This window comes from Meriones unguiculatus, chromosome 6, assembly GCF_030254825.1.
Source record: "Meriones unguiculatus strain TT.TT164.6M chromosome 6, Bangor_MerUng_6.1, whole genome shotgun sequence".
Taxonomy (NCBI): domain Eukaryota; kingdom Metazoa; phylum Chordata; class Mammalia; order Rodentia; family Muridae; genus Meriones; species Meriones unguiculatus.
This window is the reverse complement of record NC_083354.1, coordinates 38618736-38645403: the sequence shown is the minus strand read 5'-3', so window position 1 is coordinate 38645403 and position 26668 is coordinate 38618736. Positions and strand designations below refer to the sequence as shown.

Genomic DNA, 26668 nt, shown 5'->3' with positions numbered 1-26668 from the left:
GGAAAAAGCTGGACCAAACTACACTGGCTGTTATTTAATGGTCAGCTCTAGTTTCTGTTGAGACACCGACCCTGCCTCAATGAATAGGATGGAGAGCAATCAAAAAAGCTTCCACACATCAGCATGAATCTTCCACACATACTCATGAAAAAAAAAAAAGAAAAAGAAAAAATATGGCTGACATGACTGACTTAGCTGGTTGGTAGCATAACACATCTAAAAATTTTTCCACTGACTACTTCATTACCAATGACAGCAGAATGTGGCAGTATTCATGTGCACAGCTTATAAACTGACCACAATGGGGCATGAAGCCTTCCCCTCTTCAGAAAGTCTACTGTGGCTTACGGTCTCTAAAAACAAATTCTTGGATTCAAAATCATTCTCTGCACCTGACAAAAGCTGTGATGTTGCTTAAACCATTGCATGTGTACGTGTGTGTACATGCCTACATATGTGCAGGAGTATGTAGATGTGTGTACAAGCCAGAAGTTGATGTTTGCTATCTTTCTCAACAATTCCCCACCTTATTTTATGAGGCAGGGTCTCTCGCCGGCTGGGAGCTCACGGATTTGGCTACAGTGGATAACCAGGGAAGCCGGGATCCCCCATCTCTCTCTTCAGTGCTGGGACTGCGTTAACACGCCATGGCACACAGCTTTTGTTATGTAGATGTTGCGGATGCAAACTCAGGTCCTCCCATCTGCAAGGCAAGCACATTGTTGATTAAGCCCTCCATGCAGCCCTTAGTTGGATCTTTAAAAGACTATTGAGGGGGCTGGAGAACGGCTCAGCAGTTAGGAGCACTGGCTAATCTTCTGAAGGACCCTCGTTCACATCCCAGCACCCACATGATGGGTCACAACCATCTCCAGCTCCAGTCCCAGGATATCCAACACTCTTTTCTGGCCTCTATGGGTGCCAGGCACACATGATACACAGACATATATACATGACACATCATCATCATAATCATCATGATGATCATAATAATAATAAAGCAATTTATTCATATGTATATGAGCCAGTTAAACCCTTAGGTATCTTCTGAAGCAAAGCAAACTTAAGGAGCTACCTCCAAACCAAACATTCCATAGTCTCCCAGTAATACCCAGGCTTAGTGGAGATCCGTTTTGATAAAAGAATATAAAATATATGTGAAAAACCATAAGCGTAAGTATTCTGAATATGTCTATAAAACACCCTGTTTTTCCCAGGATCGTCATGGTTCTACCCACTAAAGCTCACTGGCTGCCTACTCATTGCCCTATATTTGGTGTGTGTATATGCATATATACCAAATAATTAAAAGTTATATGTCTACTTGAAACATGCATAAAATACTTAAGAAAATTAACCACAATGCTTTATAAAGCAAGGTTTAACAAGCATCAAAAAAAACATCTTACAAATGATTTCTGATAACTGAACAATAAATAAGGAAGAATGAACCAAAAACAGAAAGAAAGACCTTCTGGAAACTGGAAAACACACTGGTAAATAACACTGCTGATAAAAGAATTCTATAAAATATTTAGACGTGAGTGACGGAAAATTTCCTGTCCATATTAGCAGTTCATGAATAAAGCAATGGAGATAAGTCACTAGCTGTGAATGTACCTACAGTCAGGAGGCTCCACTCACCCTCCTTACGCTTACGTAGAATTCCATCACACATTATAGAGGCCTTGCACACTACGAGAAGTTTCTAACTGCCATGCGTCCTCCCGCGATAGATAGTCCTAATTGTCACCTCGACACAATGCAGAATCACCTCGGAAGTGACATGGTGGGGGCTGCCTAGATCAGCTTGGCCTATGGGTTTGTCATGGTGGGGAGACCCAGCCTGAAGGCAGGCTGTGCCATCCACTGAATGTGGATTCTGAACTGTATAGGGATGCAGAAGGCAAGCTGAGCAGAAGCATGCATTTCTTTCTCTGCCTTTACTGTGGATGCGATGTGACTGGCTGCTTCATGTTTCTGTCTTGACTTCCCTGCACTGATGGACTGTGGCTTGGCATCCTGAGCCAAATACACCCCCTCTCCTTCCCCAAAGCTGCCTTAGTCATGGTACCTCACTACAGCAACAGAAACAAAACCAACACACTTCCTCACTACAGTAGAAAAAATTTGAAATATAGCCAGGCATGGTGGCACATACCTTTAATCCCAGCACTCAGGGAGGCAGGGGCAGGTGGATTGCTGCCAGTTTGAGGCCATCCTGGTCTACAAAACAAGTCTAAGAAAGCCAAGGCTACACAGAGAAATCTTGTCTCAAAAAAAAAAAAATCTTGAGATATAAACATAATGTTTATGTTTGCTCTCCAGTATACAATTTCTAACCCATAGCCAACACTCAGAGTCAGTTGAATAAACAATAACATTCTAAAGAAAAAGAAATACCCTGAAAGACAAAATACCTGCCAAATAAAGTAGGGTAACAATTGTATTATCAACATTCACTATACCAGAGCACTCAATGTGCCATAATGAGACTCGAGGTACAAGTAGAAGGCTACTCTCTATCCTTGTCTATCAAAGCTACCTAGTGACAAGGTGGTCAGTCCCCTGACATGACAAAGGTGGAGAGCCTAGACCAGCTTGGCTATAGAGTGAGACCCTGTCTATTAAAAAAAAAAAGATACTATCGTGAATCTCAAGGATGCTCCTCCATGGACACATGCTTGATCTCACAGTTAAGGAAGTACACATTCTAGAAACCCTGCATATGAACTATTCACAGAAAGCTGCCATCTATAAGCAACCAGCAGATTACTTCAGAAAGCTTAAGATCCATTCTTTAATGGAAGAAGAAAATGTTCCTTCTGGGAGGACATGAGCTTCCCCACACACAGCCAGCATAAGGTCATCTGGAAGATTATAGTAAAATGATGGTGGAGCGAGAAGGGGAATAGGCTCGTTTAAGAGGGGGAGGGTTCCTGCTGGGCTGAGAAGGGTGCGGCAGACACATAAAAACAGCTATCGTACAAGCTCCAAAGCAGCTTCTCGTGATGAACAAAGCAGGAGAGAAGGAAATTTACAGCTGAATTTGGGATGACAGAAGCAAAATGGGCTTGAAGAAGTATGTTCACAGCAGCCCTAAAGAAACAAGTCTGAACAACAGCTGCTCCTCAGAAGAATAAAGAGAGAAAGAAATGGAACTTTGTTGGATCCTTAACACGCAGCTGCAGCCACTGGCAGAGACAAGACCTCCAACTTCCCGAAATCTTTGTGGAAACAATAATTAATCGGTGAATTCGTGGTTCTTAGGAAGCACTCGGGGTCTGGACTCTGTAAGCAGACAAATTCCCACATGATCAGGGTGAACATTTCAGAGCTTTGCATAAAAGCAAAGGATACTTAACTCTGTTTTGTTTTTTGTTTTTGTTTTTTTTTTTTTTTTTCAGTTTCTGATTGATGTTTTTGTGTCCATCCCATGCTACAAGGAGCTGCTCGTATTCAGTGAGGAAATATTTCTCTGTGTGTCTCTGCTTTCATCAGGGTATTTCATTACAACTGAAAAAGCAACTAAGACATTAGGCTCTCATCCCTTAGATTTGTTTGTCTCTCTGTCTGTCTGTCTGTCTGTCTGTCTCAGGTATTTTGCCACAGGTTTGGAGTCTTTCGTCAAAGTGTCATACAAACTACAAAGGCTGAGAGTTCCAACATTGTTTAATTTGGGTTGGGTTTGGTTTCTGAGTCACTGTCTCATGATAGAGTCCAAATTGGCCCTAAAGTCAAGTTCAAGATTGAACCTGAGACCCTCCTGCTTGAATCTCCCCAACAACTAAGATCACATGCCTGTGACACTCAACCTAGCGAGTAGATTCTTTATTTAGGGACGTAGTTGGTGTGCTTACAAAGTTGTCTCTAGAAAGAACTACTGGATACGTGTATTTCCAGGAAGATAATAGGGAACAGCCCAGAGAGTGTATGTTCCCTGGCCAAAACAAGCTCAGTCAGATACAATGGAGTAAAAAAATTTGTTTTTAACATCTATTTATTTATCAGGGTAGGCACATACATGGAGATCAGAAGAAAACTTGCAGGAATCGTTTTTCTCCCTCAATTGTTTTTCTCCCTCCATGCGGCTCTCAAGGACTAAACTCAGGTCTTAGGCTCAACAGCAAGAGCCCTTGTCCACTGCACCAAGCCATGGTCCTAGAAGCTCATTTTTGCCATGAGGCCCTTTTGAGAGTCCCATATAATAGTAAAGGACACACTGAATCACAGTTTATAATTGCCACGTGAGGTCATGAAAGCTGCCAGCACAACTCAGTGTCTTTTCCAGCCTTCAAATATGATCTCTCAAACAATCCTCCTAGGCTCAGTTCAGATCCATTCATCAAACACCCTTGCTATCACATCCCAGAGTGACTGCTCAAGCTTTTAACCACCTGGTGTAGAGACCATAACACCCTCACAGCCAATTTCTGCATCCTACCTTATTTCAGCCTCTTTTTCCCAGTGTCAGCAAAGAGCAAACTCCTTAAGACCAAAGCAATGCCTGAGAAAGTCATCCAACAAACCAAAACAGCATGGTGAGTCTGAGGCAGGTCCTGCTCCTTACAAGCACCCTGCTCACAGCCATTGTAGGCAACAAAAGATTATAGACCCAAGTTTCAACCAAGGACATCATGCATTGAGCAAAATCATGAAGACCAAAGAGGTTGCAGTTACCCTAAGGCGGGCATTTGACCTTAACCCCCATAAACACAGCACATCTCCTTCGCTTCTAGACAAAGAACTCAGTGTGAGGCCTTTGGGGCAGCTTGAGTTTAGCTCGGTTAAGGGCTTTCTCAAAGCCAGCCCTGTGAAAGGTTTGTGTCCAAATGATTTATGGAGGGTCCACTCCCAGGAGACAACTGTGAGGGGGTTAAGACAAGAAGACTGATGTGGAGCAGAAATCGTGTGATATGAACCTCTCTGGGGAAGCCTGGCCTTGCCCCAATTTTCCAGGCAGTCCTTGGGGTCTGAATGGCACTGTGGGTCTGTCTGACCCTAAGCCAGGAGATGAGGGCTTATAAATCCCCTCCCGTCCAGCACCAGCCAGTCATTGCTTGCTATCGACTGCTCTAACACAGGAGATAAGGCTTCCTGTCATCTAGTGAAATTGGGAGAAGGGGGCTCCCGTGACCCAACCGTGAGTCACCACATATCACGGCTGGACCTACGAACCTCACTGGCAAATGAAGCCCAGGGGCTCTAGAGAAGATATCTGCGCCATCATCATTTGCCACTTTCCCCCAACCACACTGCAGAGGTGGCCTTGGCATTAATCTTTCAGGGAAATTCAGCGGAACGGGGGATGAATTTTGCCTTTTCAGCAGCCATAAAGGATTATCTTGCATCGAAGGGCCATGCTGAGAGATGATGTTTTGAAAGAATGCCTTGAATTGATACCTCAGAGGACTTCTTACAAAGGCATGATTTATACATCACAAGACAAAAAGGATTTATATAAAAGAAAATGGATTCCTCTTCTGAACTGTTTTGAGAAAGACAGATGGCTTCCTGTAAACTGTAGTTCCGTGTCTGCGAGCTGAGTGTTACCAGAAAATTACTAAGGTAACGCTGCCCCTGGGACCCACTACACCATCCTCACCACCACCCACACTGCATGTGGGGGCGCTGGGATGAGGGTGTGAAAGAGGCCACAGAAACGGTTACCTAATCAGACTGATGCCTACCACTAACGGCCTCCTGGGGGAAGCTCATATTATCCAAACTACACAGCTAATAGCCAAAAAGGACTTTTTAAGCTCATTAAATAGTACAGTAATTGCTGCTCCTCCAGCTACTGCTGTTGGCACATTAGCCAGCCCTATCCTTCCTACAAAAGAACTGCTTTTTCTGTTTCTTCAGTGGTACAGCCCCAGTAAGCCGCCCGTGCCCCTGTAAATAAGCCTTCACCCAGGCTCCTCTAAGCAAACCTGATTAACCTCATCAGAGGGCAGCAGGATCGCTCAGTAGAAAAAGACACTCGCCACCGAGCTGAGGACCTGAGTTAAAGCTCCAGAACTACATGGTGGAAGGAAAAAAAATTATTCCTGCACATTGTCCTCTGGCCTCCATAGGCACACCCTTACAAAAACATGTATGAGTGCACACATACACAGACACACATAAAAACACATAAGTAAATAAACTGAACTCACTGGGTCATTTAAAAAAACAAAAGTAGAAGGGGGACTACTTGAAAAGAGGGAGGGACAGCAAGAATGAGAAGGGGACAACAGGAAGTAATAGGAAGTGATTACAATCAATACTATATACACGTATGAATAGCATAATGAAACCCCTTATCATATATAACGTGCCAGTAAAAGTTAACTTTAAAAACTCAGTCACCAAAGGTGTGCTCTTGTCTATACAAGATCACATGTGTGTCACTCTCCAGACTTTAAACAGCTTAACTGACTCCCACTTAATCTTTACACTGACTTTCATATATGTGTATGATGGAGAAAATACAAGAGTCTAAGATTTGTAGAAATGTGGACAAGGTTACGACTTATCACTGCTTATCAGGCTTTCAAATCCTTGACCACAAGGTGACAGGAAATTATCAAAGATGAGATAAATAGAGTCATATAGTGAGTGGGAAAAAATATATCCCTGGGAAATAAGAAAGCAACAGCCCCTGGGAAAGTTAAAGGCCTTTAAAGCCCCAGGTCATAGAGTCAGCATTCAGAATGAAGAATGGTACATGAACACACCCTCCCCAGAGAAGGCTCTGTGTCATTTAATCCTCGAATGACTCTCCCAGTGCCCTGTGCCAAGCTTAGGGAGGGCTCTGATGGTAGTTCAGATCTCCAGCACCCACAGACATGCTGGGTGGGTATGATGACCATCCTTTGATTCTAGAGAACGGAGGCAGAGACAAGGAATTCCTTCTGGAGCAGCTGGCTAGCTAGAGTAGCTGAACTGGGAAGCTCTGCGTTCAAGTGACAGATCCTTCCTCTCTCCCCCTCTCCTCTCTCTCTGTCTCTCTCCTCTGTGTGTGTCACAAGTACACACACATGCAGAGAGAGAGAAATAAGCAAACAAACAATGCAATTTCTCTAAAATTTTTAAGAAAGAACCAAGGTTACATGCCATTCAGGTCTGTGTCATTTGTGTGCTTCACAATGTCAGGATCGTGGTGACCACTCATTAATCACTACTGAGACCATAGCTTAGTGACCCTTTTTTAAATGCCTTATATAGGTTACTTACCAAAATCCACCCATCCAGTGCCAAACTCTCTTTCAAAGCTATGTGAGAAGCTAAAGACCTTTGGATTAGGAAGGGAAAATAAGCCCTAGACTTCTGTCACTGTGGGAAAATATACCTGAGAAGAACAAGTTAAAAGAAGGAAGATTTAGTGCTCATGGCTTCAGAGAGTCGTGGTCACTTGGACCCATCCTTTGGGGCCTGTGGCAAGCAGAACAGAAATGTCGCCCCATGGTGGCCTAGAGGCAGAGAACCAAAGGCAGGCCAGTACACCATGCCCTGGTTTGCCAAGGGCAGACCCCAGTATGTAAATCCTTTATCACCACCCAACAGCACCATCCGGGAACAAAACTTTCAGCAGTCAACTGCAGAGAAACATTTCAGATCCAGTTTTTGTTTTTTTCCTTTGAGTGCTTCTCTCTGCTGGAGCATATCCAATAACAGGGAACTGTGTAGCCAATGCGATTGTCAATCCCTGGACGGAATCCAAGCCCCAGACTGGTGATTTAGGGAACAATTCTATTTACAAATCATAAAAAAAAAGATACCTTTAGGGCTAGATAGATGGCTCCGTGGTTAAGAGCACTGTCTGTTTTTCCAGGGGACCTGGGTTCGATTCCCAGCATCCCACACAGTAGCTCACAATTATCTGTAACTCCTGTTCTAAAGACCCAATCCCCTCTTTTCTGGCCTCCTCAGCGCCAGGGATAAACACATGGCACGCTTACATACATACTAGCAAAACACATACACTACTATGATGACGATGATGATGGTGGTGATGACACCAACGAGGCTCCTGGTAACACACTAACAACCAAGTAGGCAAAAAGACTTTTACCCTGAAAACTAAGACATTAACAGGAATCAAATAAAACATAAATAGGAAAAACACCCCATATATACGGGTTAAAAAAGCTACATATTTTTACCATGTTGATAATGCCTAAGGCAGTTTACAAATTCAACAGAACCCCTATCAATAAAATCCTTCTATTTTGATTTTGATTGAGGAGATTTGGGAGGATTTTTGCTGTTACAGGGTCTAGGTCATAACCCCAGGCTGATCTGGAACTCACTACGTAGCCAAGGCTACGTAGCAATCCTGCCTTGACCCCACATGTGCTGAGTGACAGGCATGAGCCACCATGCCCAGTTCTAGTAATATCTTTTGTAAAAGGAAAACGCAACCTCATCCCAAAGCATTCATGGATTCTCGAGGGAACCTGAGAGGCAAAATAATCTTACAAAAGAACAAAGTTAGAGGTCTCAAGCTCATTTCAAAACTTACCACAAACCTATAATAATCGAAACATCCTCATTCAGTATATAGAAGATGCTCTAGCCAATGCAACAGAATAGGCTCAGAAACGGAGCCCTGGATATTGTGAACACACGCTGTTTGTTTTTTCAGCCCTGGGAGCTGGAGCCAAGGTTTGTGCGTGTGGAGCAATCACTCCACTGGTGAACGCCATCTCCACCCCCTGATCAAAAGGTTTTTGACTAAAGCACCAAGGCATCCAAAGTCTAAAATCAGGCCTTTGCCTTCTAACATACACAAAATTAACCCAAAATGAAGCAAGGAGTTATAAGTGTGGCATTCTTGTAACAAAGCAAAGGGGTACATTGCCACAACACTGGATTTGGCTGTGGTTTCTTGGGCGGGGAACAAAAAAAAAACAGGCAACGAGAGAAAAAATTAAATAGTTTGCAATTCATCAAAAACAAAACTTTCTGTATCAGAGGACACTGTCAACCGAGTGAGAACGGCCCAGGGGCACGAGGGAGTGTGTGCGAGCTATGTAACTGACAGAAAATTAGTGTTCAGAACACATAATGAACACACACAGTTCAACAGCAAACACACTACAACTTGTTTTTATCTTTATTGAGACAGAGTCTCACATAGCCCAGGCTGGTCTCAAACTACTTAGACAGCCAGAGATGACTTTGAACTTCCTGTGCTCCAACCTCCACCTCCCAAAGGCTAGGACTCTAGTCATGTGACACCATGGAGCTTATGCAGTGCTGGGGATCAAACACGAGGCTTCATGCAACCGGGGCAACCACTCTACAACTGGGTTCCATCCTCTGCCTCCGCAGCACAATCTTTAAAGAGTCAACGCTGCGGAGAGACACTTCCCAGTAAAGAAGATGCAAATAGACAAATGAGAACATCTGTACATCCGTTGTCATTAGGAAATTCAAGTCAAGGCCTCAGGAGATGGCCCTTCACAGCTACTTGGATATTAAATAAGAGACAGATAAACAGACACACACAAAAAAAAAAAGAGAGAGAAGACAGAAAGAGAATACCAAATGGCGGCCAGGATGTAGAAAAATCAGAATCTTTGACTGTCACTTCAAGGAATGTAAATGTTGCAGCCACTACAGAAAAACACAGAATTACCATGTGATATATTGCTATGTAAAATTGCCAACGAAACACAGAAATTAAAGAGCAGAAATATAGACTATTACAGATAGAATTATCGTATGGTCTAACAATTCTACTTCTCGATAAACACAAAAGAATGGAAAGCAAGCTCCAACAGCTATCTGGGGAGCAGAATATACGCCACCATTATTCATGATGTGGGAGGTGGGAAGACCCTAAATGTCCATCCACAGACAAGTAAAGAAGGTGAGAACAGCATATCTGCGCAAACACTGTGTTATTCCACAGCCTTATCAAGGAGGGCTGCAGACACCCCATCACTGGCCGAGCCCTTGCCTGGCATGGGTAAGACCTGGGTTTCATTACCTGAGCCACAGAAAACAAGGAAGTTCTAACAAATTCTGCATGGATGAACCTGGAAATCACTGCTCTAACAGAAGTGAGTCAGACACAAAAATGTATGTATTGAATGATTCCATTCACATGGGTACTTAGAAATGCAAGAGTCAGAAGAGACAGCAAAGGCACAGTGGTTGCCATGGGCTGTGGAAGAGAAAGAAGAGAGCTCCTTAATGCGTACTGAGTTTCAGTTTGAAAGAGGAAAACAGAACGTTCTAGAAATGGATGGTGTCCACACAACAATAGAAACGCATTTAATCCCAGAAGACACCATTTAAAGTGGTAAGTAATGTGCTGTTGCTATTTTAACAAATAAAAGGTCAGGCTGGGAAGACGGCTTAGTCAATAAAGCACTTGCCCTGCAAGTGTTGGGGCCTGGGTTCAGATCTCCAGAACCAAGGTAAAAAGCCGGGCCTGATGGTATTCTCCTGTAATCCTAAACCACAGGGACGTGGGAGGGGAAGACAGGCGGAGACAGGTGGTCACAGGTGGTCCCCAGGCTCCCTAGCCTAGCCTTGCTGGTGAAGTTCCTGGCCAACAGAGACTGTCCCAAAGAACAGAACGGACTTGAGGAACACCACCAAAGTTGTCTTCTGACTGTGTGTGTGTGTGTGTGTGTGTGTGTGTGTGTGTGTGTGTGTGTGCTTTGAGCCAGGCTTCATCGCTCAACCTGGAGCTGGGTTCATGGCTCAAGCCCAGGGATTCCTCATGTCTCCGCACACGCAGCCGGGTGTCACAGGGGCCCAGGTCATGCACAGCTTCTTACGTGGGTGCTGAGATTCCAGCTCAGTCTTGCTCCCACAGCAAGCGCCTTTGCCCGCTGAGCCGTCTCCACAGCCCTCCACTCTGCCTTGTAACAACAAAGAGTAACTGCTTCCCAGCTCGCTCGTTGATAGCTTCCATTTCTGTTTACATACAATACGATAATATTCTTTTGAAGTCGCTTTTGAAAACCATCAGTATCTGCTGGCCTTCGGCACTGCAGCCTGACTCTCAATGAGCCACTCAGGGCCTCTTCCAGCATCTTCCTGTAGGTTTCCTAACATACCTATAGCACTTTTCAGTGTCTTGCCATAAAAAGGATCAACAGCTGCATCAGCAAACCGTCACAGAGAAAATTCAAAGGCCGACATTGGCTCAGCGGTGAAGAGCACTGGCTGCCCTTCCAGAGGACACCAGTCTGTTTCCCAGCACCCACATCTGGAGTCTCACAACTATCTCTAACTCCAGTTCCGGGGGAGCAGGCACCAGACATGCCATGGTGCACAGACACACATGCAGACAAAACAGCAATACAATAAATCCACAAGGGTCTTTTTTAATTTTATGTACTATTTATTACAATTTATTCAATTTGTATCCCTGCTGTGGCCCCTTCCCTCATCTCCTCCCAATCCCACCCTCTCTCCCTCTTCTTCTCCTATACCCCTCCCCTAGTCCACTAATAGGGGAGGTCCTCCTCTTCCATCTGACCCTAGCCTATCAGGTCTCACCAGGACTGTCTACATAGTCATCCTCTGTGGTCAGCAACGGCTGCTCCCACCAGGGGGAGGTGATTAGAGAGCCAGCAACTGAGTTCATGCCAGAGATAGTCCCTTCTACCCTTACTAGAGAACCCAGTTGGAGACTGAGTCTATGGGCTACATCTGAGCAGGGGGTTTAGGTCCTTTCCATGCATGGGCTTTGGTTAGGGTATCAGTCTCTGCAGGTCCCCAGGGACCAGTTTTTTTTAGGTTCTGTTGGTCTCCTTGTGGATCTCCTCTCCCTTCCATGTCTCCCCCTTCTTTCATAAAATTCCATGCACTCTGTCCAAAGTTTGGCTATGAGTCTCAGCCTCTGCTTCGATACCTTGATCAGCAGAGTCTTAACACATAGGTAACAACACTGGTTAGATGGCTTTGTGGCTAAAGAGCTTTGTGCACAAGCATAAGGACCTGAGTTCGGATCCCTACATGTAAAAGCCTTTCAGGATGATGTGCTTCTGTAACTCCAGCCGTGGGAGGGTAGAGACAGGTGGATGCTGGGGACTCGCTAACCAGCCAGCTAGCTGAAAGAGTCAACTCCAGATCCAGGGAGAGGCGCTAAATACGGTGGAGAACAAGGAAGGAGGCACCTGACACTGACTTATGGCTCCCACAGGCATGTGCACACACTAGTGAGCCCTCTCACACACTCACAGAGGCATGCAAACATCACACAGAGGATCTTCATCAGCGTCTCAACAGGCACAAAATAATCCATTTGGGGTTAAAAAAGAAAAAAAAAGTCATTTTTTTTTTAATTTCTGAAAATCCCAGTCATTTCTCATCTCGGTGGCAGATCTGAAAGTGTGGGGGAGGGCAGTGTTTATTTTTGTAGGTTTCAGATCCTGATCACCTATCCAGAGCAGAATGCCCGCCTTCACACATGCTCGCAGGAATGCTAGCAAAATCTAGCTTAACGAAAAAGTAACTTTAAAAAAAAAAAAGAAAAGAAATCCCAGCCCAACAAGATGTCACACACTTCTCTAAAACGTTACATTCAGTTAATCACACCACTCTCCCTGGGGGATCACCAAAAATCCAAACATATTAAATTCATTTTTTCCTTCATATACTAATTCCATAATTCCATCAGTGAGATGCTGCTGGGTGTTCTGGCATGAACCTTTGTTTACAAACCTGAACTGCTCATTGCTCTTGATTCTATTACCTTCCACATGATTATAGATTTCTTTTCTCCTGATATTTGCTCCACTATTTTACAAGGAAATTAAAATCTCTTCCAAGAGACATTCATTTTCAGTTTTCAGTATCTCTCCCATTTTTCAAAACTGTCACAGTGTCTGCTCAAATCCACCTCCCACGCCCTGTCTCTCTCTCTTTCACATCTGCACCTTACCGTGACTGCAGGAGTGGTGAACTCCAGAGAAAACTGAACCTTTCACAAACCTGAAGCAGATTCTTCACTGTATGGGAGAACTCTGAGGACGTGGCTGGCTGTTTTCTGTTATCGTTCTATTTTTTATTGTCTTCACTGTGATCTTAGAAGGAGCATTCAATAAATCGTTCAAATTGTGTTTGTTTTTTTTGTTTTTGTTTTGTTTTCACCTTTCTTCCCATTTGGAAAAAGCAGGATGAAGCTCAGTGGCTAGACATTTTAACACTCTGGTGCTCCTGTTTTTGTTACTGCTTCTCAGTGACTTTCCCCGCAGGAGGGAAACAAAGGGACCTCCAGGACTCTGTTCTCATGGGCTTTAGAATTTGACAGAGGGAAGTTTGTGTGTCCAAGGTATCAGTGTCCAGCTCAGTGTGGCAGAAATGTGAAGCGTCCCCCACAGGCTCATGTGTTTGAACACTTGGTCCCCAGCAGGTGCCGCTGTTTTGGGAAGGGTGCGGGAGCTTTAGGAGAGAATGAGCAGTGCTGAGTCCTAAGGTTTCAGCCCCACTCCTGCCTGCTCTCTTGCTTTCTGACAGTGGCTGAGTGTGACCAGAGTCCTCATGCCAGACTGTGCCCTAAAACTGAGCTGGAATAAGTCCCTGACCCCTTGAATTGTTACCGTAACTAGAGAGGTAAATGACACACTAGGTGGGTTCAGAACTCAGTGCATCAGCCACACCTATAAACTCAGATGGCATCATCACCCCTTCAGGGCTGCTATGCAACGATATTATATGTGCAAGGCCTTGGACACAGGGCTTCAAAATGGGAGAAGATACTTCCATTCATCTGGCAAAGGATTAAGACCCAAACATAAGGAACTCACCAGCACAACCATAATAACTTGACAAAATAAGAAAATTACATAAATGGTATTTATCAAAAAGATATGTATGAACGGCCAACAAGCATATGAAAAAGTTATTCACCGTCACTGGTCATCATAGATGTGTAAATCAAAACCACAATGAAAAGCCATCTCCTTCCCAAAGCCTAACAAATATAAGCATACACATAGGGACCAGGAAACCTTTGTGCACTAGTGATGCAAATCTACATCAGAATAGACATCAAGGAAAACAGCAGGGGTACCCCAAGGAAAACCACAGGGGGGAGCTAGAGCAACGGCACATCAGTACTTGGGCAGAGGGTACAAACTTGGTTCCCAGCACCCACATCAGGCAGCTCACAACCACTGATAACCCAGCTCAAGGGGATCCGGCAACCTCTTCTGGCCTCTGTGAGCAGGTGCACAAGCCCACAAATACATTGCTTTTCATATTTTAAACATTTCATTTTTCTTTTTGAGAACTTCATACTGAGTGACTACTGTATTTACAACATTTCCACATCACCCTCTTGCGACTCCAACTCCTCCCATGTCCCACCCACTCCCTCTCAAACTATCAACCTTTAATGCTTTATCATTGTTACATATATACATATGTGTACATGCACACACACACACACACGTATAGACCTGTTGAGTTTTTTTTAATTTACTTATTTATTCATTTTACATCCCATCTGTAACCCCCTCCCTCCTCTCCTCGTGGTCTCTCCCTCTTCCCCCCAGCCCCTCATCCCCTACTTCTCAGAAAAGAGGAGTGCCCTATACCAACCCACCCGAGCGCATCAACTCGCATCAGGACTAGACACACTCTCTTCCTCTGCGGCCTGGCAAGGCTGCCCTGACAAGGCGAAGTGATCAAAAAACAAGCAACAGAGTCCATGTCAGAGACAGCCCACCTCCCCTTACTAGAAGACCACATGAATACTGAACTGCCCATTGGATACATCTGTATCAAGGACCTAAGTCAGGACCATGCATGGTCCTTGGTTGGTGCTTCCTTCTCTGCAAGCCCCTCTGGTTCTTGGTCAGTTGGTTCTGTTGATCTTCTTGTGGAGCTCTTGTCCCCTCCAGGTCCTTCTTTCCTTCCCACCACTTTTCCACACGACTCCCTACACTTCTCCCAGTGTTTGACTATGAGTCTTAGCATCTGTTTCAATTTGCTGCTGGGTGTAGCCTCTCAGAGGACAACTATGCTAGGCTCCTGTCTGCAAGGATAACAGTATCATTAATAGTGTCAGGGTTGGCTCTCTCCAATGGGGTGGGTCTCAGGTGTGGCCAGGCATTGATTTAATGTTCTGTCAATCTCTGCTCTACCTTGATCCCTGCACATCTTGTAGGCAGGGTAAATTTTGGGTCGAAGTTTTTGTGGATGGGTTGGTGTTCCCCTCCCTCCACTAGGAGTCCTATCTAGTTAGAGGGTGTCCTCTTCAGTCTCCATGACTCCTGTTACTAGGAGTCTCAGCTAGAGTCACCCCCACATCCTCCCAGAAGCCTGCCCGTCTTAGGTCTCCAGCTTATCACAGAGATGCCCCCACCCAGTTTCTCTTCTCTGTACAGGCCCTCTGTCCTCCCACCCATTGCACAAAATCACAAATACAATTTTAAAAGAAAAAGAAAAATCTAAAATTAGAATGAACAAGATGGCTCTGCAGGTTAAGGCACTTGTAGCCAAGACTGGTGACCTGTGTTGAACCCCAAGGACCCACATGGTGAAAAGAGAGATCCAGGTTTCCCAAGTAGCTTCTGACCTCCACATGCATGCCATGCACACGGGTACACACACACAGAGAAGGAGAGGTGGAGGGAGAGAGACAAAGCAAATGAAAGGATAAATATAATGAAAACACTTTAAATAGAAATAGAACAACCAAATGATCCAAGAATCCCACTCCTGGGTCTGTATGCAAAGTAAAGAATGTTGTGGAGACAATAGTCTGTTCTAGTAAATAAAAATGAGTGTTGGGCTATATAGTATTTATTAGTCCTATAACTATTGTGGCAGTGTTATATGACCCACTATCACAAATAATGGGACACAGATACTTATTAGATTTTATAATTACCTTATTACCTTGGGCCGGACAGATATTTCTACCTACACTATCTCAACAACCTCACATTCATCTCCCAGCCCCCATCCAATGCCATCCACCTCAACTATTCTGCATTACCTTCCATCCATAATCCCAAATACTTGCTTATAGTTTTTATCTGGGCCTCTTCACGCCATTATTGGAGTCCTTCCTCCCAGCCCATGTGATCTCCTCTTCATGCTAACCCTCCGTGGCATCCTCCTTCCTCCTCTCTTCCTGTCTGTCTCTTTCCTGTAATTCTCTTGAACCCAAAGCCGGGGACCTTAGCCTCACCTACCTCATTTCACCCTGCCCAGGAATAGGCCATTTCATCAACCAATCAGGTATAATGTCTTAGGCAGGTTTACACAACAAGGATAGGTGTATCGGGGAGTAACCAGATCTGCTGGGAAGGCCAGCAAACATCGTCAAAACAAAGTGTCACCAACAACCCCCACGTTTATCACCGTACTGACCACAACAGCCAAGACATGGGACCAGAGGACCCATGTGTTAACAGGTAAATAAACACGACCTATATGTACATGGAATATTATTCAGGCACAAAAAGGATGAACTCCTCTGTGGCAGCATGACAAGCCCAGAGCACTTTCTACCAAGTGAAAAGTCAGACACAGAAAGCCTCACGCTGCGTGCTCTCACTTCCAAATAGAAACTCTAAAAAGCTGATCTCGGAGAGGCAGAGAGTAGGAGAGTGGCTACTAGCGCTGAAAGTCTGAGGGCGGCAGAGGGGTGGTTAACAGGTTCGGGCATTGGAGAAATAACTTCTAATAACATTCAACAGCCCAGCAGGGCACTGCTCAATATTTAGCTCCAAAGAGCAAGAAGCAAGGAATGAGTGTTCCCAACACAGAGAAACGAAATGTTTGAGGTGATAGACACACCGGTTCCCCTGATCTGGTCACTACACACTATGTACATGCGCTGACATAGCTCACTGCACCACACCAGCACGTATAGTTAGCATGTATCGATTCAACGTCAGAAAGAGAACAAGGAGCGGGGAGGAAAGGGGCGTGGGGCGCGAGGAGGAGCTTGATGGAGGTAGGGATGGAAGGATATGATCAAATTACCTTACCTAGATGTGTAATATGCCTGATACCTATGGAGGATAGAAGACAGTGCTGGATCTCCTGGAACTGGAGTCACACGGACAGTTGTGAGCCATCATTTGGGTGTTGGGAACTGAATTCTGGTCCTCTACAAGAGCGTGGGTTAATTACATTCTTAACTGCCAAGCCATCTCTCTAGCCCCAACATTGGCTTTCTTCCTGATGCTTGTTAGCCATCAAAAATCACAGCCAAAAAAATGCATATTTACTATAAACCCCAACCGTTTACACCATGGAACTGTTTCTTTAAGGTCTCTTATTCTTTGCTTATTCCCACATTTCCAATCGACTCCCTTATCTTTGGCAGTAAAGTTCGGGTCCTCCAGGACCAATTTTTCCCCCTCACTTCTGCGGCGTAATTTTTCTTTCTTTATTGCTTGTTATTTATATCTTATGCTTTCCAGGGAGAGGGCATTAGAGTTAGTGTGGAAGGTCTCCTGGTCACAAAATATCTTCAAACACATTCAGGGGACCTGAGGACCAGGACTGGGAGGAGAGCCAGCTGAGAGCAGCCTAACCTACGATGCCTCGGATAAGGTGTAGTGGTTTGAGAGAGGTGGCTGCCATAACTCCCAGGCGTTTGCACACTTGGTTCCCCACTGCTGGGTGTCTGAGGATGAGGAACTGTGGTACTGCCCAAAGAAGTGTGCCCCTGGGGGTGGGCTTTGAGGCTTTGAGGCCGGAGACCTCTCCAGCCTCCTCTCCTCCTGGTTATGGTTTGAGATCTCTCCAGCGTGTTCTCTCTGGTTCCTGTTTACGGTTTGAGATATGAAATCTCAGCTGTTTCCCCAGCAACCGTGCCTGCCTGCCGCCTGCCGTCTCAACTCCACCATCACGAACTCTAACCCACCAGAGCCATAGCTCAAAATAAACCTTTCTGCAAGATGTCTCAGTCACAGGTGTTTCGTCATGGCAAGCAAAAAGTAACTAATTAATGCAGAAGGTTCTCCATACCCCTGACCCCACCTTGGAGATAATTATCCCTAGCCCGGACAGCCAAAGAGCGCTTCTCACTTCTAGGTTACCCTACCTCACATTTTACATGCACTGGTTTGCTCTAGCCTCTCAAACCACTGTGACTCAGCTGGCAGTAACAGAACAACTTTCCAAGTAAGGAAATGGTTGGTTTGTTAGTGAAGGCACTAGCCCTGTGTCACACAGCCAGAAGGTCATGGGCTCAGGATTAAACCCTGATCCGTCTGACTCCAAAAGTTAAGCAATCCAACAGGTTGCTCATCCATATGTCCGTACACCAGACCTTTATGTGACGATGCTTGGAAATCTCATGAAAATCCATAAGATGGTTAGTGTCCAAGTTCAAGAGTTTCGTTTGCAGAGAAAAGGTAATTTCTTAATTCTTTGTTTAGGTACAAGAGCCTTAAACACACACACACACACACACACAGAGTTCAGAGAGTGTTCATCTGTTACTGTTGTTGTGCCTGAATACAGGACATGAGTGGTTTATAAAGCATGAATGTTTATTCAGCTCAGAGTTCTGGAGACTGGAAGGCCCATGGTGGAAGGATGGTACCTACTGAGTCTCCTTACTGACGGGAACTCTATAGCATCCTAGGGTGATGAAGATGGTCACAGGGAGCTGGTGTTTGCCACTTGGTGGGTTCTTCTTTCTCCCACTTCTCCAGCCCTTTTCTTCTCCTCTTTCAACCCCCTGACACTAGATATATGAAAGAAAGGGTGGAAAAAGGGTAGAGAGAAAGGGAAAGAGATCTGTGAATAAAGCAAGGGGTCAGAAATGGGGCGATGTTGTTAGACTACTTCCTGCTCATACTGGGCATTGAGCTACTTGGAACAAGTTTGATCTTCGCTGTCAGAACATCTAATTTCTTCTTCCTGTTGTTTCTTCTTTGTGCACGACTACTTAACAAACCCAGCCAACAGCAACCAAAAACCAACTCCACCTCTCAGAGCTCTAGGACATCTACACCCTCTGAAAACTCCCAGAATGCCAAACAAACATCACACGATCTCAGAAACTATCTACAGCTGGCAAAATCAAGCCCCTTCCAGAGCACGAGGCAAAACATAGTCAGCTGCTGCAAAGCAGCCTCGTATCCCCACACCTGCAACAAAAATGAAAGTATATTCTTATAACATTTCTGTGTTTTTAAAGAAACAAAAATTCCAAGATTCTCACTACAGTCACATGGTAAAGAGGTTCAAGCGGGAGGCAGAGCCAAATTGTCCTTTGCAAGAGATCTGAGATCTGCTCTCAAAGTAACCCATCACCCCATTAACCCATTATCCATGGTGGATTTGTCCACTCATCAGAGTTCCAGTCACTGAACCACCTCTTAAAGGCCCCAGCTCTTAACCTCATAATGGGGATGAATTCTAACATGAGCTTCAGATCACAGCAGAGGCTCAGAAATGAACTGTAGATGCTCTCCATTCACAGCACCCACATCATGTGGCTCATAACTGCTGGGAACCTCAGGCTCTGGGTTCCATGAGTACCTGTGTGTACATGTACACAAGTATACAAACACACACACATATACACACACCAATAAATGAATCAACAAAAACTTAGACAAAAGGAGCTGGAGAGATGATCCAGTGGTTAAAAGCACTAGCGATTCTTCCATAGGACCAGGGTTTGATTCCCAGCACCCACTTGGTGGCTTGAAACCATCTGTAATTTTGGTTCCAGTGCACTCTCTTCTGGCTTCCAAAGGCACCAGGCACACATGTGAAGCACAGGCATCCATGCATGTAAAATACCCATGTACATAAAATAAAATGTTTATTTTAATTTAATAATAATTATTATTATCATTATAACAATGATAAAAGAGATGTATTCACTGTATTTGACACAGTGAAAAAAAAAATCTATCAGGAGCTGAAGGTGTAGCTCAGTGATATAGGGCCAGCCTGGCATAACAGAGGCCTTAAAGTCAATTCCCCTGAACTGGCTAAAATGGGGACACAATCCAGATACCCGTGTGGTGGGACATGGAGCATCCGGCCTTCAGGCCCACCCTTGTCCTCTGCCAGACTGAGGCCCACCTGCCTCAATCCTCCCATGTGTCCCAGGAGACCTTGCTCAGAAGAACAGAAATGTTAGGGAGGACACTGCTAGGACGTTGTAGGGCCAGAATCAAGACCTTTTTTTTTTTTGATAGCGCACTTAAATGCCTTTCCCTACTCACCCTTCCTCCTACAACATACATACAAGGAGAGGGGGAGACAGACAGACAGACAGATGGCTCAGCTGATAGTGTGCTTGCTACACAAGCCAGAGGACTGGAGTTCGGATCCTCGGGGAGCCATGTAAATAGCTGCCGAGACATTCTTCCTCGTGGTCTGGCTGGGTAAGTGCGGTCCTCTCCCCTCACCGCGGAAACTTCTCTTTGCAACAGACGGAGACCATTACAGAAAATCACAGCCAGCCACAGTGCAGAGCTGTGGAAGCCCAGGCCCAACAGTCACACCTGCGGTAGAACTCCTGCCCCTCTCCTAGAAATGCCAAAGGCTACGCCCACGAAGTCTCACCGGCAAGGCTAACCAAACATGAAGCTGAACAGGGACAATCCCAACTCGGATGTTAACATGGATGCGGGGAGGGGAGTTTACAGGGCCTCACAGACACAGAAATGCGAACAATCCTGACTGAGAGAAATAGTCTTCCCCAGGAAAGAGCATACCAGTTGGTTATCCAATATCAAAAGGTCAGCCCTGAAAACATATGCATACAAGTAACATTATACAGACTGAATGAGTTACAGCTTTGTATTTAGGAATATGTACATTTTATATTTATATATATTGTTTGTATATACTTCTATATGTGTGTGTATATATACACATAAACAATTAGAGAAAAAGATGACATGAATTTGAGCAAGGCAGAGGTGGACTACACAGAAACAGAAAGGGTAAATGATACAATTATATTGTAATCTCAGTTTTTTAATTAACTTTTTTAAACAGCCTGCCAAGGTGATGTGTTTCTGATTAGTTAGAATTTGTACTGCTGTAATAAAACACCACAACCAACCCGGGAAAGGGGTTTATTTCAGCCCACAATTCTCAGGTCACACTTTACCACTTCAGGAAGTCAGTCAGGATGAGAACTCAAGGCAGGAAGAGAAGCAGAGGCCGCGCCTTTCCACTTGCTTATTATGGCTTGCTCAGCCTGATTTCCTGTACCATCCAGGACCTAGGGGTGGCCCTGCCTCCAGTGTACTAGGCCCACCCATACCAATCCTTAGTCAAGAAAGGCCCTGAAGACATACCTACAGGCCAAACTGATGGAGGCATTCTCTGTTGATGTTCAGTCTTACAAATGACTCGAACTTAGGTCAAGCGGGCATGAAACTAACACAACATCTGTGGTCCCAACCCCAGTGAGGTAAAGACGAGAGGATGAATGCAGCACGCCACCAGCCAGCTGGCCCAAACTTCTGGGTTCTAGACCTTGTCTCAGAGACAGACAGACAGACAGACCGGCAGAGAGGTGGGAAGATGAGAAAGAAAGAGTGATGAGGAAGAATGCTCAACATTGGCCTGCGGCCTCTAAATGCACATAATCCACACGTGTATAGACCATACACATACAAATAGCAATAAATAACAAATTAAGGAAAAATAAAAGAAATGCCACTTGGCTTGTGTCTCGGCACAACTAAATGGTGAGGGAAAAAAAAAAAGTCATGATTTTTTTTCTCCAGGCAGTGAAAAGTCCTAAGGCAAAGACTGAACCCACAGAGATTTTTATCGATCCAAGGCGTATGTGCATGACAGCTGTGTCCAGTCTCCACTGGGGATCACTGAGGATAAGAAAAGGGGGAAAGGACAGAGCCACAAATAGCATTAGGATCAAAGACTGGCCACAGCCAGCCTACTGGGAGTCCCCGACATCAAGCTACCACAGGTGACCCAGGGACGTACGGCAGCCTGTGTGGCTTCCCTCTCCCCTGAGGCAAAAGTTACGATGGAAGTGGTAGCGTGTGCGGGACACGTCCTGTTGTCTATGCTGCAGTGGAGTCCCTGCCTTGTCGGAAAGCCCCTGAAGTCCCTCTACAGAAAATGTCCCCTTTCTGTCGCTGTTATTTCCTAGTTGCCAAGGCGGCGTGTTGTGAATGGACCACTTGCGCTGCTAATAAAAGCACTGCTTCCCCAGAGCTGGAGCGACTAGGATTGTCTCCAGGCTGCCCGCGGGTTGGTGCCGCTCCCTTCCAACACGCCGAGAAACTAACTCTAATGTGGCTCGCGCCTAGAATCATCAATTTTGATTACTTAAGTGTACAGATGAAAACCCGTATTTCACTAGAAAAACAAGAAGCAGACGTTTTGCCGGGAAATTGAGAGAAGCTGGTCTCCGGAGAGACTGCTTTTCCTCCCACCTAAGAGGATGGAAGCAAAGCCACACCTCTGTGCTCACATGTTAGCAAACAATAACCCCAAAGCACTGCAGCACCCCTACAATCCCAGCATTTAGGAGGCTGAGGCAGGCGGGTCTCAACTTCAAGGTCAGCATGGGCTCAAAAGCCAGACTCTGGGGATGGAGGGGGATCCCTCGCCTCTTCTCTAATTGTCACAGTTATCTAATTGTCTTATTGTCATCAATTGTCTAGTCATCATGAGCAGATGAGAGAAAAGCAATTCCTTCAGGTGTGCTGAAACTCATGGGGGAAAAGAAGTCTAAAGAATGTCACTAGCAGTCCAGCCCAGCCCCAACTATTTACCCCATTCTCTGAGGTGCCCTGGATCAAAGTCATTCTCAATCAGGGGTGATTTTTGTTCCTCTTGACAGCCATATGACCATGTGTGTCATTTGGGGTTGTTGCAACTGGCATCTGTTACGTAGAAACAGAGGATGCTTCTGAAACATTTTAAAGTGCACAGGACAGCTGCCCGCAGTGGAAAATTATTGGCCAAAAATGTGAAGAGTGGTGTTGAGAAGGCTGCCCAAGCCACGGTAAGTGCAGAGTAGAAACACTGGCAGAGACCAGTAAACTTTCTTGCCAGAGCATCATATCTTTAGGTATCCAGTTGCTCCAAGCAGTGCACACTGAGAAGTCTGTGAAAGAAAAAGCACACAGCCTGCAGCAGCCGGCAGCTGGGGTGAGGTCAACGACACCATGGAGTCATTTCAGGAGAGCGAGTGACAACTGCTCAAGAAACGTTGCTAAGTGCCCAGGTGAAGGTCTGGGATGTCCACTGTTGCATTTGCCTCTACTACTGGATAAAAGTATTTTGTAGCTACAATATTTCTCCAGTTTCTCAGATGGAACTGGTGCCTCAGGGCCAAGGACTACAACAGGAAAGCAAAGGAGGACAGCTTCCTTGGCTGGATTCCTTACATTTGATGCAAGTAACCTTTGAACCTAGATTTCCCCAGATGCAAAAAATAAGAACGTGTATGACCTTTTTGTCTCTCGTGGATAATTCAGGGAGGTGAGAAGACTCCCAAAAACCTCGTGATAATATACTAGGCTAAAGCATATGAAATTCCCATTCTATAGCCCACAATTGGTCAAGTGTTGTTTTCTCTGAGCTAAACACACAACTGCATAGGCACGGAGAAAGCTAACTCTGGCTATGTCCATCTCCCCTAACTGCTTTCAGTTCTGTCCTGCCTGAATTCACAACCACCCTGAGGAGAGGTAACAAATCCAGTGGCTATTCCTATTTCACAAATGAAGAATGCAGGACTGGGGCTGTAGCTCAGTTGGTAGAGTATTTTCCTAGCATGCATGAAGCCCTGGGTTCAGTTCCCAGCAGTACATAAAATCAGGTGTGGCGGTGCATGCCTGCAGTCCCAGCACTCAGGAGAGTGGAGTCAGGAAGATCAGAAAGAAGTCCCAGGCCATCCATCCTTTTCTACATAGTGAGCTTGAGGTCAACCTGGGTTACATGAGATCTTGACTCCAACTAAATTAATAAATTAACTAATTAGTCTAAAAGGACTAATCCTAGCACTTGGGGAGGCAGAGGCAAGTGGATCTCTGTGAGTTTGAGGCCAGCCTGGTTTACAAAGCGAGTCCAGGATAGCCAAGGCTATGTAGACAAACCCTGTCTCAAAAAAAAAAAAAAAAAACAGAAGAAGAAGAAAAGAAAAAAATTAAATATAGTAGGAGATGGCTCAATAACTAACCTCTACAACAAGCATGGGTGGAGCCGGGGCTCAGCCTAAGGCCACCATGCTATTCTGTCAAGAACAATCTTGTATAATGGCAGCTGGTGGTTGGAGTCAAGGTAAAAGCTGACTCTGCTCAGCAAAGAATAGACCTTGGAGGGAAAAACAGGTCTAATCTCTCTCTCTCTCTTTCCCACTCTCTCTTTCTCTCTCTCTCTCAGAAGAAGAAGGAGGAGGAGGAGGAGAAGGAGAAGGAGAAGAAGAAGAAGAAGAAGAAGAAGAAGAAGAAGAAGAAGAAGAAGAAGAAGAAGAAGAAGAAGAAGAAGAAAGAAGAAGAAGGAGAAAGAACCCTGTGTTGGTGGGCAGAACTTTGCAACTGGAGTGGCCTCCTGCCTTTTCCAAACCCCCAAGCCTCCTGTGCCCTTCTCAGCCCCACAGATGCACAAACCACTGCTAATGAGCCTCGGGGTCGAACACCAGGCAGGTCTGAGACTGGGGCCACAGTCCTGATCAAAGCGGGCAACACTTAGCCTCCGCAGGGACTGCGGTCTCCCTGGCCCCTCTCAGCAGTTCTACTGGTTATTTTTAGTGCCTTGAGTTAATAGGGATCCCTGAAGTGCTGTGAAAACAGCCAAGTCACTGGGAGGGTCCCTGCTGAATTCCTAACCTGAGACAGGCTACAGCTGCAGGGAGCCCAGACAGGGACAGATAAGTTGTATGTCATTGCTGCTGCTGCTGCTGATGGTGATGGCGATGATGGTGATGAAGATGATGGTGATAGTGGTGGCATTGTGTGTGTGTTAGGAATAAAACTTGCCTCACACATGACAGGCAAGTGTTTTCTCAACTTTTCTTGGGGAGACATGAATAAAGGCCAGCTTCCCTCACCAATGACAGCAATTCCATACAAGTCTAGGCTGCTGAAACAAGGGACTTATACGGCTTGTTTATAAGATTCATGGATGACCCAAAAATAACCCTATCACTAAGTCCTACTTCAGTAGGAGTGATGACATCCTCAGAGCTGCATAGAATGAGTCCCCTTCCATTAAGGTCCCACCCTGTATGCACCCCAGAGTCTCCCATGAGAACTTGTAGCTGGAACAGGGTATGAACACCTCAGGTGAGGGAGGGGCAGGACCCTCTCCTGCCCCTCCTTCTATGGGGGAATCATAAGCAGACCCAGTCTTAAGGATTACTGGCAGGTGGTCACAGCTGCTCTGACTGAGATAGGCATGGCGTGCCAGGCTTTGAGCCAATAGTCTGAAACAGCAAGGGGGTCACCACTGACCTCTATCCCCGGCCCCATCGCTGTGTATCTGAACAGAGGCACCATATTCTAAGTTTCTTGGTGGCTCGATAGGGACAAAGGAGGCAAGCATGACTTTCTTCCTCAATGATAAATATAAAGGTGAAATAGGATAGAAATAATGATAGTCTTTAGGAAAGAAAATAAGCCGTAAGTTTATATGACATTAAAATACATGTTAGGAGATCAAAGTCACTCCCTCTGATGATGTCAACCCTTCGGTTTCATATTTAAATAACCTCCAGCCTACCATTCCTTCTGAGTAACTGTCAGGATAATTAGAGTTATAACAAAGGACATACAGACTTAGTCGGGAAAGAAGATTATGACAGCCTTGATCAAAATTACCCTCTAAATATCATGTTACTGTTTTAACAACCACATTTCGTTTGTAGGCTAAGAAGATGAGTCACACTACCAAAGCTAGACACAGAAATGGAGTCTGATTTGTTCTTTTTCTAGCAACCACACACGCCGAGGTGCCCACAGGGGCTCGTCTGCAATTAATGTGCACCAGGTTCCTGTTAGGCATGGCCCCCAAATGCCAACGTTGTACTAAAAGGAAAAGGAGTGAGGGCGGATAAGAGTGGAAACAAACGCCCCCATCTTTCTCTGCTACTCTGAAGCATCCTTGGGGCAGTTCCCCAGGCAGAAAAGGAACAAGGACAAAAACCTCCACCAAGGACAACAGTGGACGCCATCCCCTGACTGTTCAGCCTTTTTCTCCTTCTGGTCCTCTTTTATAATAACTTTAGAAGGCAACAGGTCATCACCAAACATGGAACGTACCCCAGGGGACACAAAGACAACTTAGAGAAAGAGAAAAAAAAGAAAAGGGAAGAAGATCTATAACTAAATTTGTCTTTGTAGAACAAAAGACTAACAAAAAACAAAACAAAAAAAAAAAAGACATTTGAGGAAGCATCTTATTATGTAGCCCTGATTAGATTGGAACTAGCTAAGTGCACCAGGCCGGCCTCAAACACAGAGGTCTGTCTGCCTCCACCTCTAAAATGCTGCAATTAAAGGTATGAGCCACTACGCTTGATTTTTTTTTCCAAATGGCTCTTTAAACTTATTTTAAACTTTTTAAACTTATTTTTAGACAGCATATGACCAGGCTAGCTCATTATTTTCCTGTCTCAATCTTCTGGTTGCTGAGATTACAAGCATATGCCGCTATACCCAGCTTGAATAATTTAAGGATGAGAGTGTGTGTATGTGTGTATACACGCATGTGTGTGTGTGTGTGTGTGTGTGTG

The 26668-nt window shown here is 45.1% G+C and overlaps 1 long non-coding RNA gene across 1 annotated transcript in view; it reads right to left on the bottom strand.

Annotated features, from left to right (window-relative positions):
* Nucleotides 1–532: 532 nt before the first annotated feature.
* Nucleotides 533–26668, bottom strand: part of LOC132654912 (uncharacterized) — a 55071-nt gene continuing 28935 nt past the window's right edge. Inside the window, exon 3 of the long non-coding RNA XR_009592513.1 lies at nt 533–703. This is a non-coding gene — a long non-coding RNA (uncharacterized LOC132654912). The remainder of the gene's footprint in view (nt 704–26668) is intronic.